General features: G+C 54.4%; 1 protein-coding gene across 1 annotated transcript in view; it reads right to left on the bottom strand.

Moving 5' to 3' along the window:
• CUX2 (cut like homeobox 2) overlaps nt 1–19540 on the bottom strand; it is a 49145-nt gene that overhangs the window by 28528 nt on the left and 1077 nt on the right. The window lies entirely within an intron of this gene.

A 19540-nucleotide genomic window follows, 5' to 3' on the forward strand; every position in this document is an offset into this window, starting at 1 on the left:
GGGTCCCAAGGCGCGGGAGACGAGCTCTTCCCCCGGCTCCGCTGCGCCCTCCTCTCCAGCTCCGCGCTCGCCCGCCGCTCTCCAGACCGCACGCGGTCTCGCGAACGCCGGCTTCGCCCACGAGGCCTTTAGCCGGAGCGAGGGGCTAGGCAGGCGTGCTGCAAAACGCCCCTCTTCCCAGCCGGCCGCGCCAAGACGGGCTCATCGCCGGGAGGGGAGACGCGACGGGCAGCCCTGCGGCTCACGCGGGCCGCTGCACGGCGGCGCGCTCAGCTTGGCCGCTTCGTTCGGAAAGCGCCCGAATTGCAGCACGCGACGGTCTTCGAGGGTCCCGCACGTCCTCCCCCTTCCTAGTTAATTAAATGAGCCAGCAGCCGACGCTTATAAACCAAAAACAAGACAAAAATCAAAGCCTCCTAATGGACACGCTCTCCAAAGTGTAACAACGCAGGCACAGAGGGGTTTTTTTTTCCCTCTGCCAAATCAATCTGGCCCCCGTCCAAAGATGTAAGCAGACAGACTGAGCTACCTCACCTGTTTTATTAAGCCATTACCAGAACCATTTTATCCCCATTTATGATGTTCAATACATGGTCTGAAGACTTTTCTAATATAGTAATTAGACGGAACGCTTAGGTAGATGGATTAAATTGGGACGGTATTTTATGCAATTGCACTGTATTTTACAACGCTCTGCCCTGATTTAAAACACCCGGCGCGCCGGAAAGGCTCGTCTCGCTCTCGGAAACCAGACGGGCTCACGCGCGGACTGCCGCCCGGGTCCCCCCTTCGCCCCGGCAAAGCGGCAAAATTAAGGTCTTTTTCCCCGTTTTTCTTTAGGTAAAAGCAACGATCCTTGCAGCTGCCCCGGTAAAACCGCCTCCCCTCGCCTCCGGGGGCCGCGGAGCACCGCGGGGCCGGGAGACGGCCTCACCCGATCGCCGGATCGGCCCCGGCTCCGTAAATCATCTCAAAGCAATCCCAACAATTTATAGGGAGGCCATTAAACGTTATGGCCACTGACGGCATCAAATTACAGTTGAAAAATTGAGTTCTGTCAGAAAATGAATTTAAAGACTAAATTAAATTAAAACCCAACTAAATTAAAATTAGGTTTCTAAACTAAAATGACTTTTTAATATTTTCACGGTGGGGAGGGGGAAGTCTGTCAAGTAATAAAATCTGCCCGCGTCTTTCGGAGCTGACGAGTCCCGTCTGGTAGCAATTGCGGGTACGCTGCACAGCAAGTAACCCAGCGGAAAGGAAGGCAGCGGCCGGGAACGCCGGCCGGCACCTCGAGGTCCTCCCGCCGCGCTCGAAGCCCAACGGAGACCAACTCGCCCCCTCCACCCGACCGCAGCCTGGACGGGCCACCGCCGCCTCGCAAGCGAGCAGCGGCAATCAGGGCTAACGAGGCTTCCCGGCGCAGACACGGGTAGCCTGATGGTGCGGGACGACGACGACGACCGGGAAGGCGCAGAGCGGGGCGAAGGGTCCCCGCCGGGATACCCGCCGGCTCAACCGCCCCCAGCTCCCGGCCCCTTGGCAGCGGCCGCCCGCGTGGACTTCGGCGCTCCCCACGCCGCCGGCGCGGGTCCTGACCCGCACCCCAAACCGCGGAGAGGCTCCTTCCCTCCGCCCGCCCGCCGGCGGAGCCGGGGACACGCGCGTGGGCGCTCCCCGAACGCCCGCCCGCCTTAGACCGGTGCCCGGCAAAACCCGGCGGCGCAAACCTCCTCTTTTGATTTCCTTCCTTGTGCAATTCCCCCCTCTTTGCACCGGCGTCGCGTCCCCTGGGACGCCCTCGCCCGCCGTCCCCACGCAGCCCCCGCAGAGCCCCCGGCGGACGCGGTCCCGCGCCGCCGCTCCGGCCCTTCGCCGCCCCACGGAAAGCCGGGAGCGTCGGCAAAGCCGCCGCCGCCGCGGGTGCTCGGCCGCCACGGCCCGCGCGTCAGACGGCGGCACCAGCATCGCTTCCTAAACGGTCTTTTTATCTCTGGATATTATTTATTGCTCAGCTAAATTGGCAGTTGCCGCAGCGGGGAACGTTTCCCCCCGACTCGCTGCTGCTTCGCGAGCTCCCAGACTCGGGGGCTAGCCTGCTAGACGCCAAACGAATCGTCCTCTTTCAACAACATTAATTATCTCGAGCTTTCCATAACAAAAAAATCTTGACCCCGCTGGCTGCCAATAGTCGAGAAGCTCGCAGAGGAAAAGGCTTTTATCTTCGCATCTCAGAGAAGAGCCTTGTGTTTGATCAGTCGGGTTTTTTTTCCCCTCTTTGTACATTTTGAACTTTATAGACTGATTAATTCCTCCTATCGCGGTAAACTGCTGTGTATACTCTCGAGTGTTGACTTGATTTTTCTTATTAAAAAAAATCTTCATAAGAAATTAAAACAGCTTAGCACATCTTTGCTCCATAAGCAAGTTGTAAAGAACCTTAGCCTTGAATAATGGGATAGGGGGAAGGGAAGGAGGCAGTTGAAAAGATTTCTTTATTTTAAATTAAAGTTAAGGATTAAAGGCATCAGGCTTTCAAGAGTTATTGTGAAAGCCTTTTTAAAAGTCCCAAGTGGATAGCCCATAATCTTCTTTCAAATGGCTAAATTTAGAACAAGACAGGCTCTAGACCTCCGAACTCCAGACCTCCAAGTAGTACGCACACGGCAGAAACGAGGGGTTGGGATTTTTTCATTATTTATGATTTTTTTTAAAAAAAAAAAAAAACGATCACTGCTTCACAAAACACGAGCACGACTGAAAGCACTTTTTGTAAGCCTCGGCTACGCGAGGCCTGGCTCTCCCGGCCTCACGTATCAACAGGATCACGAGTAAGCGGCTGCCCTGGCTGCCTACCAGCACGACGGATGAAAGTCGGGGGGGGGGAAAGATTGTGGCCATTAAGTTCAAAAGTTAATTTCTCCGGCCAGGAAGAAAACACACGCGCATTCCCCAGCGCTGCTATTGACAGGCCACATCAAGGATTCCATTTATTGTAATTTATTCCAAACTTTTTCATTTCACCAAATTATCTTAACCCTTACCTCGTACCACCGATCAGTCAGCCCACTGGAAGAAACTGAGCCGTTTACGGAAAATATGCCTTGTATTTTACTCTCTGCTTTGCAGTTGAAGCTCTGCAGTCATGTTGAACAAAGAATTTGATGGAGTTCACAGCTATTTCCAATGATAAATGCTTCCAGATTTATGGTAGTTATTCATGCAACTACTACGTTACTTGTAAATCAATACCACAAAGAACAATTTGCTAAAAATATAAATACCATGTTTCTGCTTTAATAATATTAGCAAAGCTGGATTCTTAGCGTCTGTATATGTAAAAACTGCACCTGCTCAAGTGACCAAAATAACTTCAAAGAAATGCTCGATGCAAGTTCAGCCTAAAAATAAGGAGCAACAGCGGGGCCCGCTCTCCCGAAGGGCGGCGCGCAGCTCGGGGAGGTCTGCTCTCGATCTGAACGAACGCCCTTGCGGAAGGCCCGAGTAATAACGTGAGTAATAACCCAAAGCCTTGCCGGCGGCTTGCAGCGGAGACGCCGGCCTTCCGCGGGGGGCGAAGGCCCCGGGCGCCGCGCACCCCCACGGCGGGCTCAGAGCTGCGCTGGCGCCCAGCAGCCTCCCCGTCCGGAGCGCGACGCCGGGCGAACCCGCCCTGCGCCGTCGCTGCCCTCCCCGGCTGCTCGCCGGGGGGGGGGGGAGGACGGGCGGCGGAGGCTCGAGGAGGGACCAGACCCCGTTAAGAGCAGCGAAAGCCGCGGGCGTTAAGGAAGGGGCTGCAGCAGCAGCAGCCCCCGCGCCGTTCCCGCGGCGCCGTTCCCGCGGCGCCCGCACGCTGCCCGAGGACGCAGGCTGCCCGAGCAAAGCGGAGAGAAAGAGGGCGGTTTCAGGGTTCTTTCTGTCGTGGTTTTTGGTAGCATTTTTTTTTTTTTTTTTTTTAAAGGGAGGCTGCGCGACGCGGGTCGGAGGCGGCTCCGCGCGCCCCCCCCGCCGGGACGCCGCCGGGACGCGCGGACAGCGGGGCCCTCGCCCCGAGGGCTGCCGCTGGAGAGAGACGTCTCCGGCTGTAACTCCGTAACTCAGAATAAAAAGACAAAGCTCAAACGCAGTGCAATTAATGCAGGAAACATCGATTTCTGCACAGTACCACACTGGCTCATTAATTCCAGGTGCTCCTACGAGCCAATTCCAGCGCAGGCTTTGCACCGGGAGACAAACACGAGAATATCGAATGCTGAAATTCCTCCCTGCAATGACCTTTCATCGCCACCGCGCTTTCCAAACCGCACGCCCTGGGGCGTGCCGACAAGCGACCGCCCCGGCCGCAGCCGCTCCCCGCCGCCCCGGGAGCCCCCAGCTCGGGCTCCGGGGCAAAGCCCGCGCGGACGGCAGCGCCTCCGGCCCGGCGAGCTCCGGGCAGTGCTCGCGTGCCGCCCGCGCCCGGCTTCGCCGCCGCCGCGTTTCCACCGTTCCGACGGACGCCGAAGCTGCTCCTCGCTCGACGGAGTCTGACACGAGCAACGGCCGCGGATCAGCGGGAAAACTTCTTGCTTTTCAACGAAGGTTAATAAACAGTGACAGCGTTAAGTCTGTTCTGATTAACTATGCTGAAAGATATTATTGCCGTTTGTAACGTGGGATCGTTATTGGATTAAGCGCAGCGTATAAAAATGAAATGTGAGTTTTAACCTCAAACGCAGGTTAAAAAAGAAAAAAAAAAACCACACATTCTGGCTAAAATTAAACCCCAAATCCGCCATCGTTTGGTTCGGGGCCGCGGCACGTCCCCGCCGGCGCGGGGAAGGACCTTCCGAAGGGGGAAACGCCGCGACACGGAAAAGCGAAGGCCGCGCGCGCCGGGAGAGGAACGAGAAGCCTCCGCCAAAGCCGGTCACCGGCCGTAACCTCACGATTTCAGCACGTTCTACGTTATACCGCGCTTACTCCTAACAGGACCCTTTTCCCTCCAGAGGATGGTTTTTCTGAAAGCGTTCCCTGGCGAAATACTGGGGAAAAAACACTTCCGAACGTCTCCCGAAAGATCCTTTTCTCTTCCACCGGAGGAGAGCTCACCGATCCGCCGCGTTCGCACCGTCGCCATCGCGCCGACGCCACCTCCCTCCGCAGCGCTGGGACAGCTTATAACATGACATAATAGTTTAACTATTCTACTACTGTATTTTCCTTTTTTTTTTTTCCTTTAATGTTCGAAATCGTTAAGAGCAGCTGCCTCTTAGCCCCGGTTGAAGCCCCTTATCTTCTTTTCCAGATCAAAGGGGCAACTGCTTGTTGTAATGAAAACAGTTTGACACCTGGATCAAAGTCTCGGCTGTTTGTGTTTTGGGGAAGCGTTTGACACTCTGTGCCAAAGTGTCAAACTGTTTCATCCCAGTGCAAACAGGAGACGCTTTGACTCGGGGAGATAAGGCGTTTCGATCAATCAGCATTCAGCAACGGCTTCCCCCATGATTAAAAAATAAATTAAATAATAAGGCGGTTTCAGCTACGGCAGCTGTTTCCGACGCGTCTGGGGAGCGTTAGCGCTGCCGCTGCGTAACGATGCAATAACGAACAACATGACAGCAAGAACTCGGAAGAAAATTGAAAAAAAATCTAAAACTCCCCAAAAATTCCAAGTTTTTTTTTTTGAAAAAAGGAAACAATATCCATCTGTTTCAATTCTTAACAGACACGCTGAGAAAGACCAAAGCGTCCCAGAAAACCCGACTTAGAGTCTCCCCACCCTCGTCTCCGAGGATATCCGGCAGCACACGCGCGAGGCGCGGGAAAGGGATCGTTCCCGGCGGGAACGCGCGGCTCGGGCCGGCGGGGGGACGGAGAGCTGCGAGCGGAAACTCAAGGCTGCCGATCGCTGCGGGGCCCTCGAGGCGCAGGAGATGCTCGGCCAAAGGCACGAGGATATTCACACGTTCAAGGGAAAAATAGAGTTGGAAGCAGAAGCCACCCGTGCTGGAGATTAGGGAAAAGCTTGTTTAGACCTCGCTGCGGTGGAGGAATTGCACGGGAGCGCTTCATCCCCATGCAAATACCGCCAGCGTAACGGCACGGGAGCCGCCGGCTCCGACGCCAGCCAAGTTCCCAGCCGAGCAAATTCCGCTTAGTTTTATATTGCCTTCAGGCACGCTTACCTCTCCAGTTTGCCCAAACACTCTTTGGCTCCTGCCCAGGAGACTCATTCCTTGGAGTCAACCCTCCGGCAGCACTGGCTCAAACTCATGAAAGCCGGAGAAGCAACTTGGGCTGAGCAGGACAGCAGCTCCCTCGTGGGCACACCAGTGTCTGTGATCCCAAGGGATTTCTCCCGGGTTAACTCAGGCTGCCCAAGCAAGGCGAGATGCAAGGTGCTCCGGCCCAGAGCGCGCGGTCTGGGGCGAGGGCACCAAGCTGCTCCGCCAACCCCTCTGCAAACTCCCCTCGCAAAACTGGTTTCTTAGCAAAGCCACTTATCACCTTATCCATCGATCGGTTCCCCGACTCCTGGCCAGGGCTCTGAGGAGCCAATATAGCGCAGGCAGGGAAAAAAGGGAAAACACAACTGCAAATTAGGTCACTAAAAAAAAAAAAAAAAAAAGCATACAGCCAAGATTTCCCCAGGCGGTTGCCCAAAGTGAGGCCCCTCATCCGAAACCGAGGGCAGCCCCATGGCCACGAGCAGGCACGGAGAGGCCCGAGCGGATCTGCCCGGCAGGAACGAGCTCTGCTCCTGGAGGTGGGACGCCCCATCAGTGTCCCCACGCTGGGGCAAAGGTTGCCACGAGCAAACGAAACCAGGAGCACGGGAGCAGGCACGGCCCGACGGCCCGCGGGGGCTCGTGGCGGGGCTCCCTGCAAAGCCAGGAGGTGCGACCACCTCCCAGAGCCCGCGAGACCTACGGGAGCTGCTTTTTGCCACATCCAGCAGAGAGAAGCGACCTTCCTCCGACCCAGCAGCCCGGACACGAGACCGGCCTTTGCACGAGGGACGGACGGACGGGGTTTAAGAGCACAGCCCCCCGAGAGGGCGGCGGCGGGGCTGATGGCGGGTGATAGAGCCCTTCGCGTATCGCAAGCTTGTTTTGCTGCTCCCAGCAGAGCTGGGAGAGCTCAAGACGAACATCCATAACTCCCCTCAGTCCTGCCCACCTTGAGCTTTGCAAGCGCAAGAGATGGGTTTAGAATCAGCAGATATTTACTTTTTTTTTAAAAAAAAAAATTGTCTTTTGGATTGTGCAGATGCTCCCAATACACGCTTTCATTTTCACAGACACGCAGGCTGGAACCGAGCGCTTCAAAACAGCCGGGGAGCTCAGATCCACCAGCAGCGGGTGCTGCTGGGCAAGGATGCCCAAGGGCAGAACCACCAGCTCCCGCAGGGCGATTGCAAAACAGAGTAAGAAATAAGATCACCAGAGCATCGCCTTCCAGAGAAGCGACTGGCACACTGCTTAAATGCAAACCACACAGCTCAGAGCCTCAGGTCTTCACGAAGGACGGAGGGGGCGGCGATGGGGGGGGGGTCTCCGTCCGGCGGCTCCGCGCGCCACCCACACCGGAGGAAAAAGCCTCGGGCCGCTCCGCGCCGCGGGCACCCCGGGAAGGGCCGGGGCAGGCGCGAGGACGCTGCCTGCGGAGCGGGGTTCGTGCCTCGGGCGCTTCCCGGCGTTATTGATCTCGCAGCAGTAACGGCCGGTATAATTTTGCTTAGCTTCAACTACCTGGTGATCATGAATTCTTTGGCCACAAGGTTACAAAGCGTTCTCTAAAACATGAGAAAAAGATTAAGCCTGCTTATAGTTAATAATATAGTCTATCCTGTCTATCAAGCCGGCTGTTTGCTATTGAGAGCCTACTATTAGGCACTTATTTAAAAGGCCTTTCAAGGCTTCCGAAGAAAGCGCAGTTATGCATTTTTTTCTGGCAAGAACTACTATAGATAAACATCAATTCGCTCCTGCGGATCACAGTGGCAGTAAATAAATTTTTCAGGAAGCTAAGTTCCATACAAAGCCTTCTCAAAGCTCCCATTTCACACAACATCAATGTTTGGCCTCTGAGAAATAAAAGCTCTAAGGTCGCCTTATCCAAAGCTAAATTATCAATTGTAGCTGCCTTAAAAAAAAAATAGGGCATTTCAATGAGAAATCAGCATGGATGATGGGAAGAACACACCATGGTTTCTAGACAGCGTCGCCTTTCAGAGACAAAATGGAGAAAGACCGTGGTGTTGCTGGTGATTGATCCAGGCCTTCTGCAGCCCAAAACTTTTTGGCGAGATGTGCCACTGCCGCGCATCAGGCAACGTTAACCAGCGAGACGGAGAACCACCGGCTCCGGGCAAACGCAGCAGCCAGCGCTCGCGCTGTTTTCTTTTATGGCTTTTTGAAGTAGCAGACTGGGATTATCCATTATAAAGTATTTGTCACCAAAAAATCCCCCATGCCAGTTGTAACAGTAAAAAGCGCAGCTCCTCGGATTGCTTATTAGCTCCCGGCGAAGCTCCGGCGCGGGGAGGGATGCTGAGCGCAGCAGCGACGAGGCGCTCAGCACCTCGCGGGCTCGGGCCCGCAGGAAGGAGCCGCAACCCGTCGGGGCCCAACAGCGCTTTTCGACGCGGCACGTTCCCGTAAACGGCACGTTAAGGAGCGAAAACGCTTCCAAGGCTGCAGGTGCGCAGGGGCGCGCAGCTCGCCCGCCGCAGCCCGCTTCGGGGCCGCCCGCGGAACACAGGATCGGGGCTCTCCTCTTGCCGAGCAGCTGTGCCCCGCGCCCGACGCGGGATCGAGCGGACAGAGCGATGCCCACGGCGGGAGCGGCGAGGAGGAAGCAGCGGCGAGCCGGTTCCTCGCGTCGCAGCCTCTGCCGCCCTCCGGGCCCAGCGCCGGGCAGGCAGGGAAGGCGGCCGCTTCGCTCGAGCAGGTTCCTCGTTATGTTACAAAAGAGGCTGAACCCCGTTCATCTCAATCAATACTTCCTAAGCACTGGTTATTAAAAAAAAAAAAAAAAAAAAAAACACACACACACACACAGGGCAGTGGCCCCTCTACTCTTTGTAGAAGCGTTTTTCGTTCAACTCGTCTCAGAAAATAAGCAGGAGATGCTCAACAGATAAGCACATTTCCCATCACAAAAATAAACTTAATTTTAAAGTCATGAACTTGACACCCATTGCTCTCCTGAAAATAAAACTGCCAGGGATGATACAATATGCATATTTAACCTTCTGGTGCTGCTAATGTTTTTAGCAGAAACTGATATATCGCCCGTTCCCGCAGACGGGCGCGAGAGCCTGTAAGCTATTACTGCGGCCATTAGCAAGCTGCCCATTTCCTGCGGCGTTATTTCCAGGACGCATAAACGAACCCTCGGGCTCGCGTCGCCGTAACGGCCCCGGGCGCTACACCGCTCTGCGCAGGAGCTTCCCCCTCCGCCCACCGCAAGCCTCACCCCAGCTGCTGCCCAGGCATATACATACATATATGTATACATATATATAACTATATATATATATGTGCATGTGACACCATACGCGCGCGCAAGCAGCACTGCAATACATTAAAGCTCTCGTTCATTCGAGTCTCCGCGCTGCACAGGAGCTCCCGTGATTTCCCCCTTCCCGAGCGGCCAGGAAGCCCCTTCTTCGGCTGCAGCGGTCTGCAAGGGCTTCCTGGGACGAGTCCCCACGGGAAAATACCCGCTTCCGAGGAGGGCTCCCGCGCGCCCCCCGGGCAGCTCGCCCCAGCGCGCCGCCCGCACCCCGTGGCGCGTCAGCACCCGGCTCCGGCGATCCTCCGGGGCAGCACGAGGGGAAATAAGTGCTTTCCAGCATTTTTAAATAAAGGCAGGGCAAAATTAGAAAAAAGAAATATATACATACATATATATATATATATATACATATATATATGTATATGGCTAGCAGCAAGGCCCCACGTAGCTGTGATCTTAATTGATCTGCAGCAAGGGAGAAAATATTTATTTAGGTTAAAGAGATTGCCAGAAGGCACAAGTTTTAAAAGTGAAATCGCAAAGCACCCAGGGCAAAACTATGCAAATCATCAAGAGTAACTTCTTATCTATATCAATATCTGCCAGCAAGAAACCTTCCCAAGTGATCCATCAGCACTCGCTGAGCAACCGCGAAGTAATCTTTAATCTAGTGACGCTATTTGCAAAGTTGTATTTATGAGACTTTACCTTTTCCGTTATTAAAAGAGAGGGAGGGAAGCCGGAGTTTAATTTTCCGGGAGTTCTATTATCTCAGCTGTTAATGCTTGCTGCAGGGTAAGATTTTTTTTTGACACACCAAATTCCACTTAGGAGAAAATTTACTTTGGACGCGCCTCTACTAAAAGAAATGGGGGCCGCTCTTAACGTGCAAAGCCGTGTGTCAAGTTTGGGGCAGTCTTGGTACCTCAAGCCCACAGGAAAAAAAATACATATATCACAACACATACACAAAAAAATATTAAAAAAGCATCCGGCCAGCTCCCCAGCCAGTATTTATTTGGCTTATAGAAGACAGGCAGCTCAGCTGGAATTGAGGGTGGTGATGAGACCGGCCCTGGTACCGGCCGCGGGCTCCAGCGCGCAGCCCGGTCCCGGTCCCGGACCCGTCTGGCAGGCGCAGCGGCTCTGCCCAGAGGCTCCCGCGCCGCGTTACGGACTCGAGGCAAAATCCCGCCACCGGTAAGTAAATATTTTCCCATCGATAGCAACAGATAGCGAAAGCAAGCCCTTAGCATGTACTCTTATCTCTTAAGGAGCATCATGGATTTACTAACTAATCAGCAGATGAATCAAAGGGCCGATCCGAAGCTGGCGGTAATCCAGCCAATTTATTTTGGGGGAGACGAGGAGGAAGGAGGAGGGAGGGAGGCTCCGGCCCCGGCAAGGATTTGCGTATTAGTAAAAACAAACAGTCCTGTAAATAAAGCGAGCCTCCGTCCTGTCTGCACAACGCTCCCCTTATCGAGTGAGTCAGATGTTCTGCTGATTAAAAATTGATCCATTTCAAAATCTAATCAACAGAATAGGATTCTTTCATATGTTATCAAGGCAGCTGCTGACAACAAAAACCAAACCTGTTATTAACCCGTGAACCCCACCGACCCGGACCCGGCTGGGCGCTGCAACTGTGAATTATTCAGGAGTGCAAGAGCGAGACCGCGAGCCCCGTGGACGGGCGCCCCGGCGGCACCGGAGGAGCCTCCTGCCGCGACGGGCGCTCGGAGCAGCGGGAGAGCCGGCGCCGCACGGCCCGTCCGCAGGCAGCACCGCTGCAACGGGGACGCGGCGCCGCGCAGAAGGCGGCCGGCTCTGCCTCTCGATAAATCCGACATTTCGGCGTAATTTCGTTACGCTACGAGGCGGATATCGGTAAGCGGGTCTTGGAAGAGGCACTCAGCTCGGCAGGCCTTCGGAGAGGTTGCATGCAAAAGAGGGGGAAAAAAGAGAAAGCAAGTTTCCAGACTGGGAGATTTCTTCCCGCTGCAAGGCAGGGCCAGGCCGCACGGGACGCGGCCCCTTCCCGGCGCCGGGCTCGACCGCCGGCCGCTTCCCCGGCGCCGCGGCGGCTCCCGCGCCGTGCCCGGCCGGGGCTGGGCCTCCCCCCGCCCCGGCGGCTCCTGATCACGCTCGTGCAAAGCCGGGGCCGTGCGTAGCGGAAGGAGGAAGCGTCCTCGGAGAGCCTAACGATCAGACAATTTTTAAGATCGCGGAGCATTAAACCATTCCCCATAGGGTTTACTAATCAAACAGCCAAATCCTTCATAACCAACCAATCCCTACAGAGCAATTAAATCCTTCCCCTTTAAAACACTTGGCACACTGTCTGGGGACAAAAAGAAAAATTTGCAAAATTCATTTGATAAATTAACCAGGGAAAAGAAAGAAGTGAATCAGGCTTTGTTCTTTTCATTTTTTTTAATTATGGAATTCACAATGCCTGAATAATGTTTAATAAGAACTATGAAAATTCCTAACAGTATTACAACACAACACAAAAGAATTAACCTGGTTACCGTGAAAAATTGCATATTTAATTAAGAACAGAGAGTTCAAAACTATCCAGAGATTTCAAAAGTACTGTTGCCTAAGGGGCTAAATTACACGCTCGCAGTGCTGCTAACAGGGCGAGAACGCGCAATCATTACCCAAGTGTCCCCATTAAGTGACAACGGGCAGATGACATCAAATTCATTTCAAAAGCAACAGGAATTGAAGCATTCACTTGGGTAGTGGAAGGCAAAGCGACTATCCTGCTGGTATAAACCAGACCCCTTGTTGATAAAGGCAATAATTAAAGAATAATGTTAATTAGCTGCTCGCATTTGAAGGAAGAGCGCAGTAACAGGAGGCGCCGCGGCCCCGGCTCCGCCGCGCCGCGCGCTCCTGGTGGAGAATTAAAAAGGAAGCGCTGCCTTTCCCCGGGTTTCCGCAGCCGCCTTTGCGGATCAGGTACGTGCCAGAGCGATGCCCGGCGGCTGCCTCCACCCTGCCCGCTCCCCCGGGAAGGGAACCGCACCGGTTCCCGCGGACGCCGCCACACCAGCCCCATCGCTGCCCGGCGGGCGCCCAGCCGGCCCTCGGCTCCCCCAGAGCCCGGCCACGCGACGGCTGGGAGTCGGGGGGGGGAAATTAAGAGGCGTTTGGGATTAGCAAAGCGCAGCCCATCACCAGCCCCGGCGACGGAGGAAGGGCCCGCGCAGGCGCCGGACCCCAGCCCCGCGGCAGCTCGGGGTTTTGGTACCGCGCACGCAGCACGGAGCCCACCCGAGCGAAGCCCGGAGGGGACAAACCCGGCCCCGGGGCCGGGCGAGGGGAACTCAGGGCTCGCAGCGGGGACGGAGCCAATGTCCCGCCGGGATCCGGCCGCCTGGCGAGGAGCCGGGCTCCCGCGCCACGGCCAAACGCCGCCTCCACCGAGGACGCGGGCGAAGAGGAGGGTAACGATCACCCAGCGCCCGGGGATGAAGCAACGTCTGCAAAACGATTAACCAAGAACAAGCGTCCTCCGCGGCCAGGCTGAGCATCGCCGCGGCGGCCGCGCTCACGCCGCCCGCCCCACGTAACGCAGCCCGAGGTCCCGGCTCCGGCGCGAAACCGCCGGAGCGTTACCAGAGGCAACCGCAGCGCGCTCGGAGCTGCTGATGCGCGGTGCAGCTCCCGCTAGGGTGATGCTTACACGGGGGTCAGATCGGTTATTTGCTTTTAAGGAATCCATGTTGCAGAAGAACCAGCTAGCACACGCGCGCGCCAGCCACTTAATATTAAAACAGTCGCGCGTTAGCGGCAAGTCACTTAAACGGCAGTGAAATCAATACTCTGGGGCCCCGTTTCGGCTTTGGGGAAATCATTAAGTGTTACATCAAGCTAGTCAAAAAAATAATTACACAGCAAGGCCATATTGGGAAAAAAAACATCAAAACCATTTTGGAAGAAGTCGTGAGCATGTGCATCTGCACGAGCGTTTGCACGTGGAAAAATCGGGATGCTCAACTTGAGATCAGCCCTTTCCACCGTGCCGAACACGGACCAACCCTGGATTTCCGCAGAGCGGCTCTCTGCGAGCCACAGCCCAAGTAAATAAAACGAAGCACGCAGCGAAAGTTAAAGCCGCCCTCCCATCGCACCCTGCCCACGCAGCGAGAGCCCCATCTCCCCCGAGCCTCGGCGGCAGGGCTCGGGATCGCCCCGCGGGTGCGTTTCCCGCTCGGATCGCCCTCGCCCGGCCCCCAGGTCCGCTCCCAGCACGCGGCTGTTTCACTCCGCCCTGAACCGCGGGGATTTCGTGGCCCGAGTCGCGGGGAGGGATGCGGTCCCACCATCCGTGCATCGGGCTGGGAACGGCAGTCTTGACTTCTGCCCCTCTCGCTGCAGCTAAGCTCCGCGCGAGCCAAGCGGGTCCATCGCAGAACCGCTTCTCTCGGCAAAAAACGGGAGAGAGCAGGAAGGCAACAGTCCCGAGCAAGAGGGACGTGACAAGGCTGAAGCCTCCCTCTTGTTTTTTTGCTATCTCTGCAAGATGCACCAAGAACTACAGAAAAACAGGCACCACAAAAAAAAAAAAAAAAAAGAAAGAAAGAGTAATTAAAGAAAACTCCATCATAGATCCTAACGCAACATACACAAGAAAGTGTTACAAAAGGGGAAAACTTTTTAATAAAGTCTGCAAGTATTTATTCCTCCTTTATCAATCTCAAGATTTATTGACCCAAGAAGCCATATTGACTGAATAAATCTTGATAATGACCCCTGCAGAAGTCAATACCTGCTTATTATCTCCCAACTTGGGGAATTACATCTTTCTATAATAGGAGGAGGATGGTACAAAATGTTCTGAGAAACTTTAGCAAGCCTTTTTGGGTGGAATGGATGCCTCTAATGTTTCTTTTCCAATTTGAGAAGGAATCTTCCAGGCTATTAATAAAGATACCATGCAGCAGATCCATCTCAAGGCTCGGAGAAGGAACTCTGCACGCGCCATTGCTTTTGAACCCGACGTTAATTCCATTTAAACCAAGCCTCTGTTCTAGGAGCGGGACGCTTCAGATCTCCAACACCTTCGATCCCTGCCAACAACAGCCTTGCATTTTAAATTTGTTATCACACGAGCTGCCAATACAAAATTATTCACCAAAATGCAAGAAGCGGGACTTGTGCAGCCGGAGACGTAAAGGAACGCCACGTACTTGGACATCAATGCAAGGGAAGAGGGGGGCAGCATCAGCCGGCGATTCCACCTCGCCCCTCGCCCCCCCCCGCGTCCGCCACACGCCCAACATCTTGCACAAAAGACCCTTCCTTCCTCCCTCGGGTCTCGCCGGGGGAACGACCTGCCCCGGGCGCAGTCGCGCCTGTTTGCTCAGACGGAGCGGGGCAGCCATGCCCACAGCGTTAGAAAAGCCTGGGATAATAGCGAGCCCCAAGATTTAGGTTGGGTAAAAAATAGTATTTTTAAAAGATGCTAGACAGGTGCCCCAGGGCGTTTTGCACTCGTTGCTCGCTGGAACTTCTCGAGCTTCGGAGTTTGCAGAGCCCCCGCCAAGACACGGGGCCGCCCACGGGAGCCCCAGAGCAGCTCTCAACGCCGGCTTTCTTCGACCAGCAGGGAAGGCAAGCAGAGGATGAAGCAGGGCACCCCAGCCCCCCAAATCCACAAGCTCACCGGAGACAAGGAAGGACTTCTACCTTTAAAAAAACGGCGAGCCTTTTGCCAGCAGTTAACTTCACGTTCGGCAGAGAAGAGAGTAGCTCGGGGATTGCAACGCGCAACAATTATGCCTGCATTTTTATTCGAAGTCTCTGCAGACAGCGAGAAAAATTAACTGGAGGGAGCAGCTACTGTGCCAACATATGGAGGGAGATGAACAGCGAGCTCCGCACGCTCCGCCGAGGTTATCTAGCGGAGCAAGCACCTCCTAAAGGACTCTCAGGCTGGGAGAGAACTGTTTGCTAGATCTGGTCATAAATAATAATTCGGATCATCAAACACTTTAATATTCAGCCCCACCTGCAGCACAAAGACGCCGCCGAGCCCTGCCGAATCCACCTTCCCGGAGCACGAGGCGGCGTTCGCCCCTCGGCCACCGCCAGCGGCGGGATGCTCCGACGGCGCCCGGCAAACCGCCGCCTCCTACCTCGGTTGTCCCCCTCCACGCTGTCCCCCATTCCAGCAGGGACAACACGGCTACAGCGGACCCAGGTGCTCCGGCGGCAGTGGCCGTGGCGGAGGCGACGGCCGGGGAAGCAGCCAGGAGGTCGCAGGGCTGACGCCCTTCGCCCCCGTCCCGTCCCACTCCCACGGCAGCGAGCTATATTTTCATCCGTGTCCCCTCTCGATCGCAGTCCCTTCCCCGCGCCGCCTTCCCCAAGGCCACAGAGCCAATTCACTAAACTGGATCAGGAGGCCAGTGCACACATCTCTAATGGGCTGCAGCACGCACACAATTAATTAATGGATTTATTAATTAGGGAAGAAGTCACTCTTCGGGCTGGAATTGGGGTCACCAGTTTCTAAAGTGAGAGCTGCAGAGCTAAAGATAAACTCTCATTTTGTGCAGTTCTCTTCTTGTCTGGCAGTGTCTCAATTATTCAGCCACAGGAAAAAAAAAAACACATTACACTTAGGAACTTCGCAGTCTGACTTTCTCTGCCAATGCACGACACTGAGACTCAACAGCAGGTGGGACCGGGAACCCAGCTCTTCTTTTCTCCCCTTTATGCAAGAATTAGGGGTATTAAAGCCACAGTACTCGCTAACAGAGCCCTAGGCTTGCTCCCCCGTCCCCAAAATCAGAGCCTCCCCCAGCCAGGCAGGACGGCAGCCGACATTTGCCACATCCAGCGCGGCTGCCCCCGACAGCCGGTTTGGCTGAACTTCCTTGGTGGCACACGGAGGGGACGAGCATTTCCGACTGCCGCAGGCCTACGTCTCAAAGGAAAGACCGCTTCAGAGAAGGCAAGTTGGCTAAGGAGACCAATACCACCAGCGTCCCCGCCGAGACCAGCTGCAGGGCTCAGCCCCAGCAGCAGACAGCAGAGAATCCACACCCACTGGTGAAACGGCACGAACGCCCGGTCACCGGGAACGCCGAGAGGAGCACGTGCCTATTAGGCACCAGGTAACCCAACCACAACGCAGACAGCTGCGAAGAGCCAGGCTTCATTACTTCCACTGCTCCCAGGTCTTTTCTCCCCCGTTAAAGAAGCCATGGGTTTCCAGCACGCATTCAGCCGTCCCATCCACCCTGCCACGAGGGTGGGCGCCGAGTCACCAGAAAACACAGGGCATGTTCACAACCCAACCCATCTGTGAGCCAGTCCTCAGCACGCACACAGGTTTCACTTGTGCGAGTAAACCCTGATGTTTCAGCAAGGAAGGATCACCTAAAGAGCAGGACTGCACCCCTGGGCAGCCAACACCAAGCAAACGCCACCGAAGGAAGCTCCAAGCCAGCCCGCATACACCTGCTCATACAGCACCTCGCACCACCACTGCCCTGCTCTGTATTTCACAGCACTCGGAGGTCCAAACAACAGCCACTGGCATTCCCCATGTGCCTCCAAAGCTGTGGACAACACGCTCTGATGAGGTTGACTCCCAGGAAAGAGGGGAGGTTGCAGGAGAGCTTGCCATCCTGCACAGCAGATCTTGCCACTCCAACATGGCCACCACCCACCACACTGCACCAATCAGAACATTTCATTTCAACAAGTGTTTTGGTGCTCTCCCTCCCATGAGGGAGCGAGGTTGAGTAAGAGCCTTCAGAGGTCCCAACCCACCAACTCATCTGCAGTGTCATGGTTCAACATCTAGGAAGCTGCATCAAGAGAAGTGCTTATGGCAACACACATCCCCAGGAAAATGTCTGAGGGAACCTTTTCCCACCAGGGAGCCTCACCGGTCCCCTCTGTGCCCAGGCAATGTAGTTGGCCACCTTACAGACCCACCAGCTGCCAGTGGGGAAAGAGAAGGGCAGTTGGGGCAGGAGGACCTTCTCCCTGTCCCTGATGCCTCCAGCTCCTGCAGGTGCACCCATGTACACACATGGGTGCCCCTTCTTCCCCTGCCCCAGTAGCAGGGGAGACCCCTCTCTCCAGAAGCTGGAGACATCCTGGGCATGGTTATGACGAGCACCTTCTATCTGCAAAGGGCACCTCAACACAGCAGGGGTGGAAAATGCTCTTGCCACAACACTGTGGCAAAGCTACTGGTTATACTGGTTGGAGAGATGCTGCTGAGGCAGAGCAAACTGCAAAATCCCATGGACCTTTCCGCTCTCCTCAAAGCCTTAACCACACGTGGTGCCCAGGGGAAGTTCCCCCGCTCAGAGCCCCCACATTTACCCTTCACATTTACCTCTCCTCCCCCCATAGTTACCCTGCCCATGGGCTCTGTTGCAACAGCACAGTTCAGTTTATTAGTCCAAGCTTGAGAAATTAAGCTGCAGCCAAGAGGACTGATAGCTTATTTACTGCTGTCATCTATATAAAGAAGAATTTTGACACATTGTTAAATGATAGCACATTTAGATAAGTCAAGCTGTCATATCATTTAATGGATGTCTAAACTCCCTCTGTAGCTGATATGTAAAATTTATGCACTTCAGAATATCATAAGGTTATAATATTTTAATCACATCCACATTTTTTTTTCTAAACTTTGAACAGTGAAAACATTCCATCAAACACAACATGCTCTGAGGCTCTCGGCACACCGCAACCCGGCGGAGAAACCGCCGAAGTTTCTGCCCAGCTCGCCGCAGAGTCTGCTCCTGCACGCAGAGAGCCCTCGCGTCACGGGAAACAAAATGAACAACACTTTATTTGACGAACCAAACGCCAGAGCCATGTAGCCACAGCTAATCTGCATAATGAGATGTGAAGACATTTATAAGAGATGGCAATAATAGGTCTCTCTCCCCTCGCTCGCAGTTGTATTTATTATCCCAAATCATCAGCTCACAACTCTTCCCATTTTTTTGCCCTTTTAATACAGAATGGGTAGATTAAAAAGGCATCCAGAACGCAGAGCATATAATCCATACAATGGCAAACTGATCATAATAAAACATGAGCAAATTAAAACAAAAAAAAATCATAAAGGTATGAATCACGTTATGACTATCATATACAAGAAAGCTGTAAAAGAATACTGCATTAGCAATGTACACAATAAAACAATCTCATAACCAAATGAAATATGTCTGGCATTATCTTTGATAGAATTTTATCTCTTCTCATTTCCGAGACGGTTTGCTGTGAAAGGGCTCAAAGCCATTTTGATCCAAGTGCTACGGAGCATCGCGTTATCCGCACATCTTACACATGCCCACCGCTCACCGGGGCGGCTCGAACTCTGCCGCTCCCCAGGGGTCCTGGGCCAGCACAGCCGCGCACAGAAATACATTAAAAAAACCAAAAAAAAAAAGAGGAAAAATATTTTAAAGGTCTTGGAGGAACAACAAACATAGTTCCCCCCGCTCCTTTGCTTTTCTTCTTTTGAGAGGGCATTAGGCCAACTGGCACAAGGTCACCTTTCCCACGGCGGTCCCGGGGAGGCGGCAGACCTGCCGCCTGGACAGGAGCCACCGCTCGCTCGCTCGCTCGCTCCCCGGCTCAGCGCCCGGCGGGGAATTAAGGCTGCCCGGCTTGGTGCGCGGAGCCCGCCACGCTCCGGCGAGCTTCACCCCCTCCCCACGCCGACCTACGCGCCCGAAAGTAGCTGCCAATATTTTCCTTTAAATCAAGGTCTGTGCGCTCACAGGGAGGGGAAAAAAAAAAAAAAGTCATTAGCATGATGTACCAAGGAATGCTTTTGTATCCGAAGTGCTTAGACCAGTAATCCCTTCCCAGGCACAATGCCGTAAATGAGCAGTCGCGGCAAGCCGACCAGCCGTAGCACCGGCGATACCCAGCCCTAAAAGTATCGCAGATGCGGCACGTAATCTGCTTAAAAGCCAAAATATATTAAATACTGCTGATACAGTATTGAAGCCCCGTAAACCGTATTTAAATT

The sequence above is a fragment of the Rhea pennata genome, chromosome 17 (genome assembly GCF_028389875.1).
Source record: "Rhea pennata isolate bPtePen1 chromosome 17, bPtePen1.pri, whole genome shotgun sequence".
Classification (NCBI taxonomy): Eukaryota; Metazoa; Chordata; class Aves; order Rheiformes; family Rheidae; genus Rhea; species Rhea pennata.